This window comes from Symsagittifera roscoffensis, chromosome 3, assembly GCF_963678635.1.
Source record: "Symsagittifera roscoffensis chromosome 3, txSymRosc1.1, whole genome shotgun sequence".
In the NCBI taxonomy this organism is placed as follows: domain Eukaryota; kingdom Metazoa; phylum Xenacoelomorpha; order Acoela; family Convolutidae; genus Symsagittifera; species Symsagittifera roscoffensis.
The window spans coordinates 37,619,206-37,640,957 of NC_087064.1; the positions used below are offsets into that span (position 1 = coordinate 37,619,206).

The window sequence follows — 21,752 nt, forward strand, 5'->3', positions numbered from 1 at the left end:
GGGGCTAGAATTAGTGAAATATTTACAATTAAAAAGTAAGCTTTTCTGAACTTTACAAAAGTGTGAAGGAAACACATCATGGTTAATAATTCTTGCAGTTTTAGTTTGCAAAATTGATATTTGTATCGCCCCCAAAATTAAGTAGCTCACGGTGACCTTCTCAAAATTGCAGAGACTTTCCACAATGAATGAGCATTTTATTCTGCATTATCAACTAAAAGCATCTGAGAAAATAGAGCAAGGAGTTAAGAAGTGTTAAAAGCTATCAACCCGGGCCACTTTCAAAATTATATCGGCTCCATGCCAAACTCTAACATATCAGGAGCAGGATTTTTGACCTCTTCACAACGTAAAGAGTCCTCCTCGGGTTCTTTTTAACCGCATCCATTTCGAGCCAATTCACTCAAAGTTGTTATAAGCCTACCTTTGGCGTCAAAATGTTCAAATATAAACGAGTAAAAAATGAACATGTGGTGCAGGATGTTTTGGCAAAAAAGACTATCAGTTTAATGGTCAAGAGAGCACAGAAAATCAATATGCTCGAGCAATTGAATTGTCGTGACTTATCAAAAAGTTCTCTGAAGATTTGCCTATCCCATCAAGAGCATATTAGATTCATATCTGCCGAGTTTTTGAAAATCTATTTTTTTTACTTTTGCGGTAAACTTTCGCATATAAGCATTAGTGTGAAAATCAAAAAAGAGTTCTAGATCCGATCACTTTAAAAAGTTGCGATTATTGAAAATAAAACTCTTAAAATTCAATGTTCATGTAATCTTGAGAATTATCGTGGTGAAACATATCTCAATGTGGTTACTTTTGTTTATTAGGTTAATTTCATTTATTCTAATTCGAGGCCAAACTGTGTATTTTGAGAATTAGGATCGGATTCCGCTACAAGGACGCCCTCTCTGATCTTCTTTTGATCTTTCTTTTTCTTTGATTATCCGACAAAAATTTAACATATTTAAAGACTTGTATCGGGATCCCAGAGACCTACACAAACTAAATTTTGCGCCTAAATTATGACGATAAACCAATTTTTATTATGAAGATACATTCACTAAATTTTGACGATAAACCAATTTTTATGTCACAAAGCACGATTTCAAAAGACCGTGCAGTTTTGTTGGACATTTGTTGAATGCTTATTGTTTCGACTTTCGTAACAAAAGTAACGTAATATTTGTGCTCGAGGTGGTTTTTTTCTTCAGACAAACTTTGTCTGTTTAACTAGTCCTTTTTGACAAAGTTCTTTCATACCACTCAAAGAAAATTGTTGTCTTGAGCTTAAATTTATAAAAATGTTTCATTTGTGATCAATTTTCGTAAATGTATGAGGTCAATTCGGGACAATTAACGCGCGATATATTTCGAGCTATTAACGCTTAAGCGGAGATTCAATCCGTCTTAGAAATAATTCCAATTTGGTTGAAGGGAGCTTTTCTGCCATAATTAATTTGTTATAAGGAGCAAAATTTATCTATTTGTATTTTATATAGCTTGAGGGGAATGAAATTCACAAAAAAAAACGCATATATAAAAAATCATTTTATTTTATTTCACAAAGTTTTTTATGTTTTTACTGCTGTATAGACCTTAAAAGACAGTCGCGGCATTCAGGGCTTTGCGGTGACACAAGCAGTCTTGTTTTTTTTAAAGCAAGCGTATGGAATTGCACACTTCCCTTTGGTCAACCCGAGATATCTAATAAAGAAAATTCAGAAAAGAAACTTATGAGTCAAAAGTCTATCAGGTTAATTTTTATCAGGAAATTGGCTGGCTTTGGTAAAGTTTTAGTGCTTAATCCGCAGAAGTATGACACTCAAACAGGTCTGAAGTTTAAATCGAAAAACCCCGATGAAATGTATTTGTCTAAATTTATCTCTTGTGGCGGGAAATTGTCTTTTTTAGTTCATATCAGAATGAAACTGAGTCGGACAGTTTTTGGTGTTTTTTTACGACTTCAGTAGAAAATGAGGAATGCTCGAGGTGTTTTCTTCAGACCAATTTTACAAACTTTTCACTCCCTAGGTGTATAGATCCCTTGATCAGCATGAAAACGGCGGCCGTGTTTACTCACCACTTTACTACCTGCACCAACAAAATCGGTTGGGATCGATTTTAGTATGAAACAAAATGTAGAAATAATTGAGATCATTTTAGAACGAAAAAAGTACAAAGACTGAACAGAAAAGAGGAAGATTGACTTGAGATATTTGTACATTGGGTTAAAACGAAATGGTTCTAATTCGATATTAAATCAATTAAAACCCAATTATTTCAGTCTTATTTTTCTTTTGTTTTTATGGGAATTAAAACAGATTCAAATCAAAATAAGTAGATTTTTTTTCGGAAATTATCAGTTTTTGCCCAATATCCTGTTTACAATGGTAATTTTTGATGATTTTACCGCAGATTTTCGAGCTCAAGTTTTGATTTTTTAACCCTTTTCTTGAATTGTTACATAGGTTTTGCTCATAATCTGACCTTCAGTGATAGTTTTTCATAATTTTTTCCCAATGTTTGAGCTCCATTACGAGGCCAAATTGTACAATCTGTGCATTGTAAGCGGATTCCGTAACTGTAAGCGGAATCCGCAAATTTTAAGTGGAATCCGCAAGTTGGAAGTGGAATCCCCATTTTGTTTGCGGATTCCGTTTACATATCTGTATATTTGTAGTAGCGTTTAAAGTTATATCTTTTAATTACAAGGTGGTTACCAGCAAGTTGAATCCCAATTACTAAATTACTACGTTGATCAACTAACTTTTGAAATGCCTAACGTTTGATCCCAATTCCTGTCAAAGACCCAGCTTCAGTATTTGGGATTGATGGAATCCCAAACACTGACCTAATTTGGCGATATGATGTGCATTGTGTTTCTAAATTTTCTCAAGCCAATGACTCAAATTAATGAATTCATTCCATATTTTTCCAGTATGTGGGATTTCATCAATCCCAAATACTGGCCAGTATTTGGGATCAATGGAATCCCAAAACTGTCAAATCGGTGAGTTGCTGTGCATTGCGTCTAAACACTCCCAACCAAAATTATTTATGAAAACATGATCCCAAAAATTGTTTGCTGGGCGATGCATCCCGAATACTTAAAATGACAACCACCGATTTAGTTAATCAAAGTTTTAAGATTTGTTCGTAGGTTCCGCTGAAAATGGATAAGAATTCCAGCTCTAGCTTTTAATCGTTCGTATGCAAGTTCTGTAAAAAAAATCGGAATCCACTTACAGTATGCGGATTCCACTCACGTTTGCGGATTCCACTTACAGTTGCGGAATCCAGAACAATTAGCTATATTCGCTTGCTGCGGAATCCACAACACAACAAATGTGTCGACAAATTTTACTTTATAGTTATTTGTTCTTGGAATTCACGGAATTTTTGTAAGTGGAATCCATTTACTTTTTGGAACATGTTTAAAGATTAGTTCCTGGAATCCAGGAACATACAGACACAAAATTGTGCGCGTATCCACTGCACAGTTTGGCGTCGTAATGTTAAAAATTCATTTTTATTGACGATTCTCTTAGTTTGTTGTATAGGTTTTTGCCCATAATCTACTTTACAGTAACGATTTTTTATTGATGATTTCATTGCTTGTTTTTGAGCTCAGAATCAGTTTTTTTGGACCATTTTCTTGAATTCTATAACATATCTAGCACGTGTATTTTTATTTAGAAAACCGAGAAAAAGTTCAATTTTTTTTCCAATTGCATGTTTTTACCGGGTATGCAAGAAATCGATTAAAATTGAATTGAAGTGAATTTTTCAGACTAATAAATCAATCAACTTCGGAGACTTTTAAAAAAGATTTGAAAGGATTTTAGTAAATTTCAGATGGATTTAAGTGAGATTCGGATGGATTTTAGTGAGGCGGAAAATCCATCCAAATCGATTTAAAGCGGTCCGAAATTTTCAAAAAAGATCAATTTAATTCGATTTAAAACCCATTTCAGTTTTTGAAGAGTACATTTTTAATCGAATTGGATTGATTCAAAATCGATTCAAAATCAATTTAAATTGATCCGAAACCATTTTTGTCAGTGTGTATTACACTTTCAGCATCAAAATACAAAACGAGCGGTGTAGCTAGTTTCATGGTAGGCAATTGTAGTGGTGTACGCACTTTATGGGCCCCTTCGAATTGGTCTGATTAAAAAACCAATTCGAGCATGTATGTTCCGCGCTCTTCAATGTACCTTCCAATGTCGGAACGAAAAAAAGAAGTGTCACAAAACTTAGTTTGGTTTAGCTAAGGAGCTCAACAGCGCTGAGCCTTCAATGAGCCAAAGAGATCCTCGGATTAAAACAATGCTGGTCATACATATTCCATAATGCGTAATAAGCATTCGAAACGTTGAAAAAATATGCCTGAAAGCTCCATAAACAAAAGTTTTTGAAAGTATTTATTTATGCTTAATTCTAGATCAGTCAATACTACTGTCCCTCTCATAAGCTAACAAGCTCAAGAATTATTTCTTGTCTCTCTTCATCTCTAGGTAAACTAGAAATCAATGCCACGGCTACTACGGTCGATTGCCACTCATCCCTCTGAAGAAATGTTTGGTACCAGTCCTCATATCCGAATTTACAACTGGTTCATCTGGAAAGAGGGCTAAGTCTATTTTAACTAAAGAACCACATTATGCGAAGCAGCAGATCTTGCAGTATTTCAAATTTTTTGTTTAGGCTAACTTTGATTGCTGAATTCTCAACTTTACGGTCAGGTTAATTGTATGAGAATTCCTCTCATAGATTTTCCTCTGCAATTTCAACTGCAATCTGATATCCCGTCATATCCGCCGTCACCGTTGAACTGTTCTGAGCTGTCCTATCATTGTTCAGGTCTGAGTTTCTGTCACTATCGAAACCTCTACTTACTCTCTTCATGTCATAAATCTCTTCATGGCCTATATGGTTGATCCTGTTTTTTTTCTTGTTTTGTTCACGTTTGCGCCCTTGGGTATTAGGCCTTGAGTTTGAAAATTCGTGTGATTTTTGGCCTGTGTCTGGCTAAGTGGTTCGACGTTATAGGAGTTGCCATACCGCGAGGTATGATAACAGTTAAAATTGAATCCGAACGGATTAGTAAACGACAAAAATATCAACTGAGAACTCAAATAAAACAACTAGCTCGGAAAGTCTCTATTTATGTTCTAACCAACATAACGTTTCGTAACATCATACAAGGTGAAGTGACCAATTCAACGCAGTGAGCTAACATCAATATAAATCAATCTTTATCTTTGTTTTGCTAATCCGGCCGGTTGATATTCCCCCCCCCCACCCGTGAAAAAAATAACACAAAAAAATAAGATTTGACTTTCAGGTCCCAGTAGAACCGGAGTTTTTGTGTCCCATAAGGACAATGTTGAGTTTTAAGCCCTCATCAGATATCAGGCTTCTACACTGTTTCTTTATATTTCCTCACTTCCTGTTGGATTTTTTCATCGTCCTGATACTCTTTTAGTTGTTTTTCTTGGTGTTCCTCGATGTCATCTCTTTTATGGTCTGACTCTGTGTTCTCGATTTTCTTGCTGTGTATGTTTGTTACGAGAACCCCCATATCTTGCTTTTTCTGTGGGCTGTCTGCAGGGGAGACCAAGACGATAGTCTCCATTGCCTGTTCCTCTTTTTGCTTCACCTTCGGTTTTATGGCCTCCAAAAATTTTACGCAGGCCTTGTACTCCGGCAATTTCTCATAAAATCCCATCTCTGAGATGAGAGTTTTAGGCTGAGTTTTGGACCTGGCGTTGAGAAAGTTGATTTGATGTCTTAGCATTTCCCTGGTGTTTTGTTCGTGGGTAATTCGATTGAGAATTGTTTTGCCGGTAATGGATCACGTTCCCTATGGCATTTATCGGGGCTGGGTTCCCCAGTGCCCCGGCTAGTGTTGATTGTCTGGTTCGACTTGATTTTCTCGTCGGTTCCAGCAGTTTGGTGGCTTCTTTTTTGCTTACCAGCTTTGGGAATGGTGCGGTGTTTTCCGAATTCGATGACCCTGAGTCACGCGACGAGGTTGATAGATTGCTTTCCGGCTGCTTCTTTTGGGCTTCCGCTCTCTTTGATACCGTATGGAACTTCATTTCCCTGCCTGGTGTTCGTTTTATATGATTTCCCCTTGTTCGTTTTCCTGTAGCTTTCTTTTGATCGGGCTATCTTGTAACTCCTTTTGAGTTAACTTCACTGGTAGTCCCGTTTATGTCCTCTCGGAACATAGGGTGTTGTGATGCGTCAGGGTCTTCAATATATAAAAAACGCAAACAAGATCTTGTTCACCGAGCTTATTGATATGTAACGTAGTCGCTAAGTCGTGACGATCATCATGGACCGGAGATCAAAGGATTAGGAACGAACGCAACCCCACTATTTCTCAGTAGTCTTGGTTGTTTTCCTTTTGTTTGTACCCACGCTAAGTGTCGCGTGTATGTTAAGTTTTTCCTATCGATAGTTTTTTTTTGTTTTTGTTCAAAAGTTTTCGGGTCTTTCGTTTTCGTTGCTAAATTAATTGTTTTCCGTGCTACTTGTTCTATTCGTTTTCGATAATTGGTTGGATCTCTTGCTGAATGACTTTAAATTTTTCATTTAGGTTCTCTTTTTCAAGAGCTAAAGCTCGCCTGGTTTTCACACCTGTGTCTGATGGCTGTGGGATAATTTTGGCTGGTGTGTGATGAATGGTTGCAGGCTCCGGGACTCATCTCTTTATCGTGACTCCGTCTTCCGACAACTTTTGGAGGTCTTGCATTATTTCCGATGAAATTGGAGAATGCATAATGTTTTCGATCTGAACAGGCGTGTTTGGCGTTTTCCCAATTTAAAATGTTAGGTGAACTATTAATTAGTATGTTTGAAAATGGAGTTTTAGCTTGGAGATATGCGTAACATTTGATAATTTCTGCGTCAACCGAGGCTAATTTGAACGGAGTGTTGTTCGTGCAGTTCTCTTTACTCAGAGTCGCCATTTGAGTGTTTATATCAATATTTCTACCACCCCTATTGATCTGTGGTCATCAACCGGTGCAAAGAGGAGTTTTAATTTATTTGATTTGCAAAACAAATTGAAATTTTTCGGCTCGAAATGTTTGTGACAGATGGCATCTTAGCTTACGTGGTTCTCCGTTATTTGATATATATCGTTGCATAAAATTCATTGCGACGTCTGCTGTCGTGTTTCAAACTAACTAAGTTGTTGAAAACTTTGACCACTAATCTGTATCAACTAGTATATATGCATCTTTATTTAGTTCATTCGGGAGAGGTCTCACAAAATCTAATTATAACTCTTTGTTAGGTTCGACAACAGGTTCCATTTGGAATGAGTGTTTTTTCCTAATTTTTTGTTTGAGTTTTTATCTTGCTCGGTACAAATTTGACTTGTGTCATCTGCTCAATTGATCTGGGGATGTGGGGAAACCAGATGTATTGACAGAGATCTTGCATAGCCGCCGATCCGGGATGGGTAAGGTCTAAACTATCGAGTACTGTCTGTCAGAATTGAGTTGGGAGTACAACCCGCTCGTCAAAAGCAGGTATCATCTTGTACGGGAAGGCGGTGTCGTATATTGTACCAGTATTGGCCCATCACTTTCTGCAAGTTTTTCCGGTACAGTGGGGTGTCCTCCTCGATTTCTGGATTTTAGTTACCAGTCCTTTTATTACCTTTTCATGGCTGGCCTCTAGTTGTGTCTGTGTTGTGTGTTGATGTCATTGTGGGTAGTTCCACGTTTGGCTGAGTTTTCTCCTGACTTGCTCTGTTTGGATCCACGCGGCTCACGCAATTTTCTTATATATATTTTTTATCTCGGTCGATAGTTTGGTTTGTGTATCGGTGCTTTGACTTTTTGGCTCCATTTGTGTGGAAGATGATGTTTTAGTCTGCTCTTTTGTTTGTGAGTGTGTAATTCCGATGTCAAAATTGGTTTCAATGGTTGATTTTTTACTCGATTTCTCTTGATGTGTGATGTTGTCACAGAAAGCGATATTTGGAATGGTGGTTGTTTTCTTCCTTTTCAGTTGCTCGTTTGATATTTTTTCTCTTGTCCTTGATTGTGGCTGGTGTTGGTGTAGTGTCTAGATGGCTTTTTTGTCTTTCATTTGTTCTTCGTCTATGCCATCGTGGATCTGAGAGGCTCTCCTCCCGATCGGATTCTCCTTGCCACTTTTTTGTTCGACAACTTGTTCTGTTACGATCTGTGTGACCTTCGTTTTCCGGAATAAATCCTCCTTCAAATACTTCGTAAATAGTTCGTTTCCGCATCATTTTTGTGCTTGGCAGTGATTGTGCGAAATTGACAAAATCGAGTTTCCTATTCAGTGTTTCAGTTTCCGACTAGATCTTGGAATAATTTGTCAGCAAATGGGTGAGATTTTGTTGAGATAATTGTCTGCTTGTGCGGTGTGTGAATTGTTCAGATTGCACTTGAGATTTAGATTGGCTTGTTAGTGTTCTTTTATTTTCCCCGCGTTTTTTTGATCAGTCGATTCGGTGCTGGCTTTTGATTGGCCGGTTAATTTAAGATTAAGTTGTCAATCACTTTACGATTAATTATGAATGAGTTGATTGACGTCACAACAAATTCTTCATCATAATCACTAGGCGGTATTGTTAATCCAAACGGATTTCGGTCCATGTAGTCAACTAATCCCATTTTGTTCCCGGCCAAATGTTTTACGTCAAAATTGAAAGGAATTAGCCGATCGATCCATCTTGTTAGTGTACGTTGACTAACTTTTGATCTTTCGCTTGCATTTAATGCGCTGATTAAAACTTGGTGATCTGTATAAACGGTTTGCTGAGCTTTTTCTTCCAAAGAATTCAAAAACCTTGACGCGAATGCGATCGCAACTTAAGTTTGTGATGTGTTTTGTTCTACAGCTACTCCTAGACCAGAAGTTGATGCGTCAAAAACCACGCTTGTTTCAAGGTTTTCGTCAAAATGTTTATTCGGGGGTGTATTTTGTGGTTGGCCGCCCGGCCTCGAGGTTGAATATAACCATTTGGTTTTGTTTTGTAGCAGTTGATGATGATGATCCGAATGATGTAGATTACATAGTTCTGCTATCTTCAATACCTTTTTCTCATCTGCTGGCGTGTTCATACGGGTTTCTGATAGTAATTCCTCTGTAATCTTATCATTATGCATGTGTGCGATGAACACGTCCCGAACCCATTCGTCCTCGCGGTCCCCCCAGTCTGCTCTTGATGCGAGTTCCACTAAGTCAGCTCTAGTGACTCATTTTTCTTCTGTTTACGATAATTCAAATTGTATCGTTCGAATGCAATAACTCTCTCTATGGCAAAAGTGTCTTCCAACGATCGCATGAGCGATTTTGTAGTTGTAGATTGTATGTCCAACTCTGGACGTTTTTGCTGTAACTGTTTTCGGCCTTCCGTGCCTGGGCAGAGGAACAAATAACTTCAAACTTTTGCATCCGCTTCGTCCCATGCTACTGAGTTACAAAAGACGCCCTTTTCGAGGGCTTTTAGGCATCTATTCTCCTCTCCGACTCGTTCTTCTTTGCGCATCTGTGTGCCCCAAAACAACTTCCAAAACAAGCTCAACTTCCAAAGCATGGTCTTTCAACTTCCAAAACAAGTTCTGGTTGATGTGCTATTTTAGGATTGTCCCATATTAAATTTCGAATTTCGATCCCGTCCTTTGCGAATGCTGCCATTTCCACAATCGCGGCCCACTTGGATCATTCTAATGGCGGTTTCGCTGAAGCTTTTTCTTAAACTGAACTGATCCTGCTGGTTGCGCCATGTCGTACCGCGAGGTATGATAACTGTTAATTTTGAGTTCGAACGGATTAGTAAACGACAAAAATATCAACTGAGAACTCAAAAAAATACAACAAGGTCGGAAAGTCTTTATTTATGTTCTGATTAACATATCGCGATATTGCGCTTCCCTAACATCAAACAAGGTGAAGAGACCAGCTCAACGCAGTGAGCTGATATCAATGTAAATCAATTTCTACCTTTGCCAGTCCGCCCGGATGACAGGCGTTTCACAGACCGGGTCCGTGTAAGGTTTGAAATAATTGCACTATCTGGTAGTTGTCGTTTCTTGCAGGTTCTGCGGTTTGTCATGGGGCCTTCAAATGGCAAAATTCTTAGCACCCCAGTTGTTAAATTAGACCACCAAAATTTTAACACTTAAACTTTGTTATTATTAGCCTACAACTCGTAGTTTTGCCAGTTTTTAAATTACGTAATTTTTATTCGAGAGCAAAGGGAAGTCAGGCCCTGACACGAGCAGTCTTGTTGTTTCAACTATTATGAGAAAAAAATGACAGAATAATTGTGGTCGGGGTGGTTTTTTTACTGCGGACAAACTTTTTTTCTTTTCAACTTTTTTTTTGGAAATTTTTGAAAATTTTGAAAAATTGAAAAAATGTTTGTCTGTCATCAATTTTTGTAAAGTTAAGAGGAATTAAAAATTCCCAATTTAAAAAAATTGATACACTTAACCTGCGACGTAATTCTTGCTATTAGTGTGTAAAAGGAAGTTCAACCCTTTTAAGCAATCGTTCCAAATTCGATAGAAGCAACCTATTTGGTCTGTTTAAAACTGTGTCATACGCAATTTATTGTTCCGACTTTCGGCCAATTTTGGCCAAATTGGGACAATTAACGCGCAATATATTTCCTGCTATTAACGCGTAAGCGAGATTTAATCCGTCTTAGAAATCTGAAATTGGTTGAAGGACGCTTATCCGCCATAATTGAATTGTTTCAAGGAGCGGAATCTATATTTTTTAGTTCATAAGGCGTGCGGGGGTAAAAAAGTATTCTGTTAATCAACGAGTTATGTACAACTAATGTAAAATGATTTAAAAGATTAAACCAGATAAAATAGAGAGTGTATTTAAAACTTTCTAAAACTCAACTGGACGAACACTCTACGATCGACCGATGATTGTATCGTACAAAGTTAACTGGTGTTTAATTAGTACCGAAGGTCATTTAAGATATATAAAAACAAATCACAACATTTCCCACCGGGAACAAACAGAACTACAAGTTGACTAACTAATTCTATATACACCAATTTTCAACCTTCAACGTAGGAACAAGTTTTACAAACTGCGCTGAAAAATAGTACAGCAAGCAAAATAGAATCTACATATGAAATAGGAAAGTACAAGTGTACAGGATGAATATACATAGTTTACAGTTATACAGAAGAATGAAAAAAAAATCCAATTAACTGAATAAAACAACTCTAATCTACAGGATGTACATTTAACATGTACAAAATCATCTATATTAAAGAAGATTGATTAAAATGGATGCTATGAAATGAAAAAAAAAGAAAAGTTTTTAATGAGTTTTGGGAGTTTAATTAAATCATGCATCAAAATCATCTAGTCTGAGTTTAAAGTCTGTGTCAATAGTCGAAGAAATGTCGCTAGTTCTTTCTACTTCGTCGAGTGTGTCATAAATGGTAGGTTGTAGCAATGAAGAAGATCCGAATGAAGTATTCTTCAAAAATGACTGAACTGGGGTGTATTTTGCTCGTTCCAATGTGCAGGATTTCTGGGATGACCAGGTAGTTTCTGCGACTAGGGTAGGTATTGGTGAGGTTAGGTTCTGGTGAAGGTTGCCCTGGGATAGTTAAAAGTGTCGCCCTGTACTGTGAGTGAATGGGAGGTCTGGTCATCTTTTTTTAGCGCAACGTCTATATATCTCCGGTCTCCGAAGAATTTAGGAGGTCCTACGTTCCTGCGTGGTCTGGACTGTCTTGGTTGAGGTTCCAATGGGGCCGAATCTTCTGGGGTACTGTCCAACAGAATTGGGTTGCTTTCGGAGCCTTCTATTTTCGCAGTGTCTGACACGTCTCTGACCGCCGGGTGATCTGTATCGACAGTGAGCTTTGGCCTAATTTGAGGAGTGTGAGCATCACCTGTAACACTTAAACCTTGCGTAGAACCGGCTTGATGGTGGGTGGTACCTTAAAATTTGTCATATTGTCAAAATAGTCCTGTATTATTCCGTTCCAAGAGTTTAAGTTTAAGATGACGAGGAACCTGAAGTACTATGTGTGAGGTCGTGAGTAGTCGCTGCGTTATTTGACGAGCCGGAAACTTAAGTGGGGCCACCCTCTCTTGAGGTGCCTTGCCTAAGCTGAGAGTGGTCTGTCACCTTAGTCGTCTTTGGTGGAGATCGCTTTCTCTTTCCTGCGAAGCTCCAATGTAAAGTTATATTCTGCCCGATGGGTGACTGATTCACGACAATTTTTCCAGGACCGGGGAGTAGTTTTCCTCTAAAGGCTAAGTCCGAATTCAGTTGAATGTGACCTTTATCAAAGTTATTATGTGTTCGGATGAGTCAATGATGTCCTCCTTTACAAGATTAAATCAAGGTTCCCCAATTTTTCTGTTGGTAGCCCTTCTATAGTATTTACTTCCGGAAACTAGTTTCTTCATCGCTCTTGGGCCTTTGCCCGGATTGTGCACCACTGGTACGGGGGTACTCGGGATTGTCAGGGCTAGCGGCAGGTTGTCTTCCTGGTCTGATTGGGTATCGATGTCAGCGTCGAGATAACTGTCTTCCGTACCGTCGTCCAATTCTTAGTTTCTGGCCCGTCGGTCGGATAGAATCGATATCCATTCATCTAAACGGTTATCAAAGGAAATCAGATTTTTTCATCTACTGATAGCCGTTCTATTAAAGTGTTTCTCGAACGGAGTACAACCGGTTGTAGATTGTTTTTCAATTCTGATGTTCCAGATAATTTTTTTGATCGAGGAATATAAAAAAGGTTTTGGTAAATCAAGTGACATGGCTAATAAATTAGACTTTACAGTACATACAAGTCTTTCCACAGGCCCATTAGATCTATGATCGCCGACTGTACTGTAGACGATTTCGATGTTGTATTTTTCGCATAAATTTTTAAAATCGTGTGATAAAAAGATGACCCGTGGTCGACTCTAATCTTCCTTGGGAATCCGTGAAGGTGACAATAATCGTTTAAAAATGAGGTAATCGTTTTTGACAATGTATCAATTACTATCTTGGCCGATGGAAAGTTAGTGAAGCGGTCAATGCAAAAGAGAATATATTTTTTGTTCCCCAAAACTCGTCCAAAGTTCTAGCGAAGTCCAGGTTTATTTCTTCGTTCACAAACGTCAACTTCGGTAATTTTTAGTATGGTTCTTACCTTTGAGGTTCTTACCTTCTTTCAGGCATTGATTACAAGACTTCCCGTGATGGTATATCTCTCGGTAGATATGAGGCCACCAAATTATTCTGCAAGAAATTTCATCTCAAATTGGTCTCATGTAGCATTGCGCTGAAGGTTACCCTAATGCTTGCCGGCACGACTAATTTATTATCTAGGAATAACAAATCATCTTTCTCGTGAAGGTCATTTGAGAAGTTTTTCATATAGAATCCGTGAGTTCTCATTGTTATTCCGGTTTTTATTGTGTCAATCAGGTCCCAAATAACTTTGTTTTCTATCGTTATCAATTGTAAATATTTCTTGGAACAGTGATTTTCGGTGAATAACGGAGAATTCGAAAGATTCAAGTAGGCTTTAAAATTTACATGGTCGTCTGGAAGATGGTCATCTTTAAATTTTAAGGCGATGTTATATTCTTCAGGAATTATAAGTAGATGGCCGGTAATATCTTTCATTTTTTTTCGTATCGATGTTTTTTTGTTTTGAGGAATTAAGTATCTAAGTATTTATTTTTAAAGATAAATTGTAAAACGACCTTGTCAGAGAAAGTAATGCTCCTGAATTCATACTTTGAGTTATCATTAGGTAAACACTTGGATGTACAATTTTCTGCTCGTAGATAAGGATTATTGCAAATTTTTTTTGACTGAGCAATACAAGATATGATAGCGACAATAGTTTTGAGATTGAAGATAGCTATTGAGCTATTCGATGAATCTTGGCAAATCAAATCACTTGAATTTTCTACTCCCGATGGAATACTACTATTAACGAGCGTATTAGCATTACAGCGACCGACGGTCTATCTACAGTATTTACATTTACACGATTAAAATGGTCTTTATTAGATAAAATGTTCTGAATTTTGTCGATTGAAGCGACGAGAAATTCGTCTTCGTAGTTAGAAGATGGAAGGGCTTAGTCCGAAGGTAATCTAGATTAAAGGCCGTTAAAACCCATATCTTTTCATGGAAACAATATGTTTACCCAAAGGGTCAATCGGCTATGCATAGTCTTATTTCCGTGGTTTGCCGAAAGAGCAGAAATTAAAGCTTCATGGTCCGTAAAAATTTTGACTTCTGCCCCGTAAAGGTAATTTCTAAAGTTTTCTGAGGCCCACACAACGCCCAGTAGTTCTAATTTGTTCGTAGAAAACTTCTTTTCATGAATGCTTAAAAACCTTGAGGTGAATGCAATCGTTTCCCACTGCCCCCTTGATGTTTTTCCAAAGTTGCGCCCAGACCGCTATGAGAAGCGTCCGTCCTTGTTTTTTCTTTTATTTTGAAGTGGCTGTTTTCTGTAATAATTGCAATTTCTGTTTTTGATTTTTCGAAGGCTGAGGACGGATTTTTGTCTCATTTATATAATGATTTTTTGTTTAACAGAGGATGTAGTGGGGAACTAAGAGTTGATAAGTAAGGAACAACTTTTACATACTGGTTCATAGAGCCAAAGAATGATCGCAGTTCCAAAATGTTCTTGGGGATTCATAGATTCTTGATGGCGTCTGCTTTACCGACCAACGGTTGTACTCCCTCTCCCGAAATATTGAAGCCTAGCCACTCTTTTTCAGGTTTGAAGAATGCGCGTTTCCTCCATTTCACCGCCATATTATTCTTGTCCAGAATTGTTAGGATTTTGTATACTATTGATTTATGTTCGTCCAGAGATCCCTTTGTTGATACCAATGTTTCGTCTATATAACAGTTTGTGAGCGGAATGTTATTTAAAAGTGAGTCCATTGTCCATTGAATTTCATTGGGCATATCACCCAGTCCATAAAATCTAGTTGAAAACCGATAAATTCTCGTTGTTTCACCGCCTACGATACTAAAATTACATCGTTTACCTGTTTTTTTTGCACAATTTTAGTTGATTCTATGCATTTTTCAGATCCAAGTTACTAAACCAAACTTGTCCAATTGGTTTTTCCGAGATTTATAAGGCCACGTTGTCTATAAGCTAATGCATATTTGTCATTTGATATTTGTTTTTAAAAATCTGATCATTTTACTATTTGGAATCGAATGCCAATTTAATCGAACCGTCTTTTTTCCTGGTTATAACAATCGGACTGGTGAAACATTTTTCGTCACACTTTTCAAGTTTTATAAAGTGACTCTCGGTCTGCATTATTCTCAATTCTTCATTTACTCCGGCAAGTAAGTGTAAGGGGACTCTTCTCTCTTTTGCCTGGACCGTTTTAAACGGGGAATGGAAGTGTGAGCCCATGTGATCGTTAGGGATTTTTCCCACTCGGGAGAAAATTTCTTTGAACTTAAGAAAAATGTTATCAATTGGTGAATGAGGTTCAATTCAATTAATCATGAATGGTGGTTGGGTGACTGTGCAAATCGGGTGAGGGCATTTCTTCTGCTTCACCTCGATACCTTTCTTCGGTAGATTATCAATCCCCAAAAATTTTGCGTTCATGACCAACAGTGATAAAGAACGGCGTTTCTTCACTGATCCACCCGTTGGATTGTGTCCTAACTATGATCTTTCCTAGGATGTTGATGGTATCATCTGTGAAGCCGCAATACAGGTCTTTGATCCTCTTCTCCACTGGGGAGATTTTAAGGTTGGGGTATCTTAGTTTAAGTTCGTGCAACACGTTTTGTTTCAAAAAGCTTACAGGGCTCGCTGAGTTTACCACAATGTTCATGTTTACGATAATTTCCCATCCCAACCCTATATTTAACAGTTTCTTGGTTTCAAGTTGATTTTCATCGTAGATTGTTCTAACGCTCAATACCGAGAAATCGCCGTCGTCACTCTGTCCGCATTCCTTCCAGATGTTTATGACACCGCACGTTTTTTGATTTTCTTCCCACGAGCTTTCCCCGGAGAGTTTTATGTACATTTCTCAGTATTTACATAGTTATCATTTACAGTATTTACAGTGGGTCGTTTGTTAAAAGATTTACATATTTTGGCGAAGCGTCCTTTGTAGTTATAATTTTTATATGTTATGTCCTTCGCTGGGCATAGGTTTACATGTCGTTTCGTAAATGGGTTCCCACATTTCAGGCACACGTTACTTCTTTCTATGTTGAGGCTTGGTTCTTTTTTGATCTGATTGTGAGAGTTAAAAGATTTAAAAGCTGGCCCATTGGTCGAGGATTGCGCCATGTTGGTCAGTTTTTGGTGGTTAAAGTACCCTTTTCATCGATCAAGGCATGGTTGAGTGCTTCCGACGGGCTTAGCGTGGCGGAGTAAAGTTTCCTCTGGGTGTCAGTGTTCTTCACGTTACAAATGAAAATATCTCTTATCCATTCGGCTTCGTCAATCTCCTTTATATTACAAGTACTCGCCAAGTCCGTCAGTGCTGCCCAGAATTGTTCATATGATTTCCGTTCTTTCTGTTTGCGGTTTAACAGATTGTACATCTCGAACGTTGTGTTAGGAGGTGCATTGAATGCTGCGTCGAGTAAAGCCCAGAACTCTGTGACTGAGATCGCTAAAATCTTTACCTGCGGGTTTTTTTTCGAGCAAAGACCTTTTTTAGTTCGCTCCCTAGTGCTAAAAATAAAATCGAAAGAAGTTTTTTGTCCGTTTCAGCCCGTCTCATTCCATTGAATTTTCTCTTTTTTTTATCATTGATCCGCTTTTCTTCGGCGGCTGCGCATTTTTTCATCGCGTTCTTGTTCCTCGTCTCTCTACTGGCTCTGTCTGTGTCCGACTCGCTTCCTGTGACTTGCTCCAAAATGGGAATTTGTGTTTCTGGTGTCTCCGGTCCCTTTAGACTCTCTATGTCCAGATTTTCTTTTGCAATTACAATTACTTCAAAGATTAAAACAGATAAAATAGAGTGTGAAATCAAAACGTTCTAAAACTGAACTGGACGAACACTCTACGATCGACCGATAATTGTATCGTACAAAGTTAACTGGTATTTATTTAATACCGATGGTCATTTAAGATAGATAAAAACAAATCACAACAGGGGGATGCTTTTTATAGAAAAAATTTCAAATTCTAGAAAAAAAAATTCCATTTTTTTTACATTTAATTTGTTAATGATATTTTGTTTATGTTATGATATTTATGTTATTACTGCTCCATAAACCTTAAAAGGCAGTGGGAACATTCGGCGCTTCCCCCTGATTTGAGCAGTGTTGAATCACTTTGTGCTTCAAATAGTGGGAAAAAATACAGTGCATCGCGGAATTTTCAAGATTCAGTCTTTCAAACGGCTCGAAAGGCAATAAATTTACATTCGGACAATGTTTTTATTAACTGTTTTTCACAGTACCTAATTTTTGAGCATCTGATGTCGTTCACATTTTGGCAAAACAGGGTTTTGATAGACGAAAACTTGTCAATCAAGGCCGGCCATGGCCGTTTTATGAACTAACTTAAATAGCTAAATAAAACAAACGGTTTTTATGGGGGGTTCGAACCCAGTTACGGAGCGTAAATTTATATGCCGTTAAGCTCGGCGCATATTTGAGTTTCAGAATAAAATTTACGGAGTGCGGTCTGTGTTTAGACAACCGCGTATTCCTACTCGTCAGTAAACAGACTAGTTTTGTATGAACCAATCATATTCGAGATGAGAAATCAAACTTTCAAAATAATAATAATCATTTATTAATTTCTTCCTTGTCTCGATTCTGATTGGTTAAAACAGTATTTGTCTGCTTACTGATGAGTAGGAACACGCGGTTTATGAATACTGCAACGTAAATGAAATTGACACAGGCGCGATTTGAATCTACGCCAAACCCGCCGGGATGCTGTGTTTACGCTCGGCTACTAGCCTTGTATTACACGCAAGTATTGTTCAAACCTGTTCTTAATTTACTTTTTGCTCAGCAACAGAAATGTAAGATTATTTTCTCCTAATCGGAGCCCAAGCTGCCAAAAAGTTGTGTGCAATTAATTTTTTGGTTGATTTTAAGATTGGCATAGAACTATCGTTTGGAGGTCCACATATTATAAAATATACGGTCAATTTAGTTCGGTTTTTTGTTGACAAACGTATTTTTCCTTTGCTGTATTTAGTTAATCAATGCATTTTCATTTGATAATATAGAATGTTATCAGCTCTTAAAATGGAAACTATTTAATTTCATATCGCAGCTTGGTCATTTTGCATTTTTTAAAAACTTTTGAGTATAAAAACCTGAAATCCGAAATCTTTTGAACAGTTTTGGGCAAAAAACCTGATATGTTACACGGCTTTTGGTTAGAAAATCTGATGTACTTGTAGGCGTTATATTCAGCTGTTTCAAGCACGAGCAGAACTAAGGTGCAGATTTGCCAAGCTTTTTCTAAAATATTATCGGTCTTTTCATTTCAAGATGCACAACCCTTAAAACTCATCACTGGTTCTTCACTTTTTTCAGAAATTTATGTCAAGTTGTTTTTACGGTAGAAGTTTCATCTTTCAGCTGGATATTGATGCCAAATATTTTTCAAAAATTTTTGTTTTGAATGGTTTTCGTAACTTGTTGCACTAAGCATTCAATTATGCAGAAACATTTTTTTTGAAAATAATAATTGTCCAGAGAAACAAAACTCATGCTCTGCTAAATTAGTATAAACTGAGTTTATTGAGATTTACGTTTTGAGCATCCCACAAAATTTTTTCTCGCTGATTTATTTTTTTCGAAGTAAATTATAATTCTTCTACAGCAAAAATGCGTACGCCAAAAAAAATCGAACTCGTGCTTGCTTTACGCAATAGATTTTTAACGTAAATTATTTGATAAAAATTACATTCTGTTTTTATTGTGTAATTTAGATCGATTATAAAATGTTTTGTCAGCGCGTGAAGGCAGCCACTATTTCAAAGTTTTCGTTTCTCATGGGCGAAGTATAGCAACTGAGGCTCAGAAAGTTCTTATGACAGTTTTGGTCTTTCAGTTATTTGCAATTTCAAAGCATATTTTTAAAATTTTAGTTAGATATAAGATTTTAGACGAGCCAGTTTAATTTTGAGTTAATTTTCTGATGATTTTTATCATCGCCAATATATCACTCCTTCTCATACAATGAAATCGTGGTGTTGGTTTGAATACCTTATTCTTTATTTATCTAAAGCCCTAAAGTAACCAAAAAAGACGGTCGCTGGGCAAATAGCTCAGAATAAATGGACAACAGAAACTTAAGCTTAGAAGTGCAAGTGGGTAAAAATAACTCAAAGACCTCTAAAAATGTATTATAAAAAAAAAAATTTTTTTTATAGTCAAAGCAGGGGCGGATCTAGGATTTTTTCGAGGGGGAGGGGGTCGGATTTTTTTATAAAAAATTATTTTCGAAAATTTTGACGACCTTTTTTTTAAATTGACAAAATTGATTTCCGAGCTCTCCTAAAGTACTAAAAAGACGGTGTTTTGGCCGAATTTTCTGCGCCGCACGCAAATTTTTGAAAAAACAGGTAAAAAAGCCGTTTTTGGGCAGTTTTCGGAAAACGATGACAAAAAAATAGTGTTTTTTGGCGCGCGCTCCCCCGCAAAATTAGTATATATTGGCGCGAAAGGCGCCTTTAGAAAAATTTTAGGGTCAATTAACCAAAAATGGAAATCTCAAAATAGTACAAAAGCAGGGGGTCACATCTCTGAAAGGGTGAAAGTGCGTCCGCCCCCATCCCCCCTAAATCCGCCCCAGAGTCAAAGGGCAGAAGAATTAGGTGTAAAATGGGCAATACAATGCAGAATTTTTTGTTACGTAAAAACCATTTTTTTTTTCATTTTCACTTTATTTTTATTTTTAATTGCTTTATTTAGTAAACTATGTGGCTTAAAAACTTAAAGTTTTTTTTTTCACCTCATCTTGGTATACTTTTTGTCTTCACTTCAAATTAGATGAAGATCAGATCAAATGAACGCAAATTATTAATTTGTCAGTTTTTGCTCCAAATTCAATTTAAAAAACTTTGTTCAATTCGTTGTCTCGGTCACCGTTCGGTTTTACTCCTCTCGGTTTGACTGTGTTCGAATATCCCAAACAATGTTCAATGTTGCACGATTCGAAAGATAAGCTGAAAACTAACCTGGACTGTCAAAAGACTAAATTGGCGTTTGTGTGAAATTTCTGAGAGCGGTCGCATCGAATTTTTTAGAGAGCAGTAATTTAAATTATTTGGGTTTTTCTCAAATCCCAAGAAGGCTGTTTTTGGCTTGTCTTCGAGGAAAATTAGATATTATATATAAGGAAAACCAAGTATTTTAAAAAAGGTTTTATGTTTTCGATGTTTTCTGTTTGACAATTAGTGTAATTGGTCGACTACCTAAATTTTGTAGTAAAAGTTGACATGCATTCTTGAAGCTCCTCTCACCTACCGATCTCGCTGAGGTCTGTAAGCTTGGAAAATAGTAATTTGGAATAAGTTATAAATCTAGTTAATTGCTTGTCATCCAATGCCGCAATACTTTTCCTCACAGAAGCTTGCACGTATTTCTATGCCTGTATGGCTTCAAGCTTTCTTAGGTAAACATGACAAAGTTGAGAAGGTTGCAAGTTTTTTAGTGGAATAGTCTACAAATGAGAATGCGAATAGCATCTTTTAATATTAAGAGAAACCTTGCAACTTTTTCAATTGATGATATGTTGCTTTAAATCTTCTCATATATTTTCAATTTCACTAGAAATTCGAATTAAATGATCAAAGAACGTATAATTGTTTTTATATAAATATCGATGCCACGCCTATATCTAACGTGGTCAAAAGTAGTTTTTAATGATGGTTTGTTGAAACAATCTGTGAAGGCAAAATGAAGGCTATTTCGAACAATAAAGGACAAGACTGCTCGTATCAGAGTGAAGTCCTGAATGTTCCGACTGCCTTTTAAGGGGAGTGCGGTCTGTATTTAGGTAACCGCGTATTCATACTCGTCAGTCTTACTGATGAGTCTGACGGTCTGTATTTAGGTAACCGCGTATTCATACTCGTCAGTCTTACTGATGAGTCTGAATACGCGGTTGTCTAAATAATGCTACGTAACCCTTTTAAGGTCTATTGAGCAGTATTAACCTGAAGCAAAAAAAATGTAAGAAAGTAAAGTTGAAATTAAAAAATGACATTTTTTTAAAATCATCCCCCCACACGCCATATAAAGTACTAAGTGATAGATTTCGCTCCCATTAAAAATCAATTTGGCAAATATGCTTCCTTTAACGAATTTGGAACGATTTTTAAGACGGATTAAATCTCCGCTTACGCGTTAAATGCGCGAAATATATTGCGCGTTAATTGGGCCAAATTGGCAAAAAGGACAATCTTTAAACCACTATAACTTTGCGGAAAATGATCACAGTTAAAATATCTTTTCAAATTTAAGCTCAGGACAACAATACCTTTCGAATCATGTAAAAAAAATTCCGTCAAAAGTGGCTAGTTAAAAAGCCGAAATTTGTCTGAAGAAAAAAAACCCACCCGAGCACAAATATTCCGTTATTTTTGTTAGGAAAGTCGGAACAAAAAGTTATGCTAATGACAGATATAAGTTGGCTGGAATAGCCATGTCGATAACAAAATTAATTTCAACGAATTTTCAAAAACGGAAACATTTAATAAGTTGGTACAGATTT

At 37.1% G+C, this 21,752-nt stretch overlaps 1 protein-coding gene across 1 annotated transcript in view; it reads right to left on the bottom strand.

Moving 5' to 3' along the window:
* LOC134841976 (delta-type opioid receptor-like) overlaps window positions 1-20,629 on the bottom strand; it is a 126,783-nt gene extending 106,154 nt beyond the window's left edge. The window contains exon 1 of the mRNA XM_063858101.1: window positions 20,504-20,629. The gene's annotated coding sequence lies outside the window, so the exon portion shown is untranslated. The remainder of the gene's footprint in view (window positions 1-20,503) is intronic.
* Between the last annotated feature and the right edge of the window lie 1,123 nt (window positions 20,630-21,752).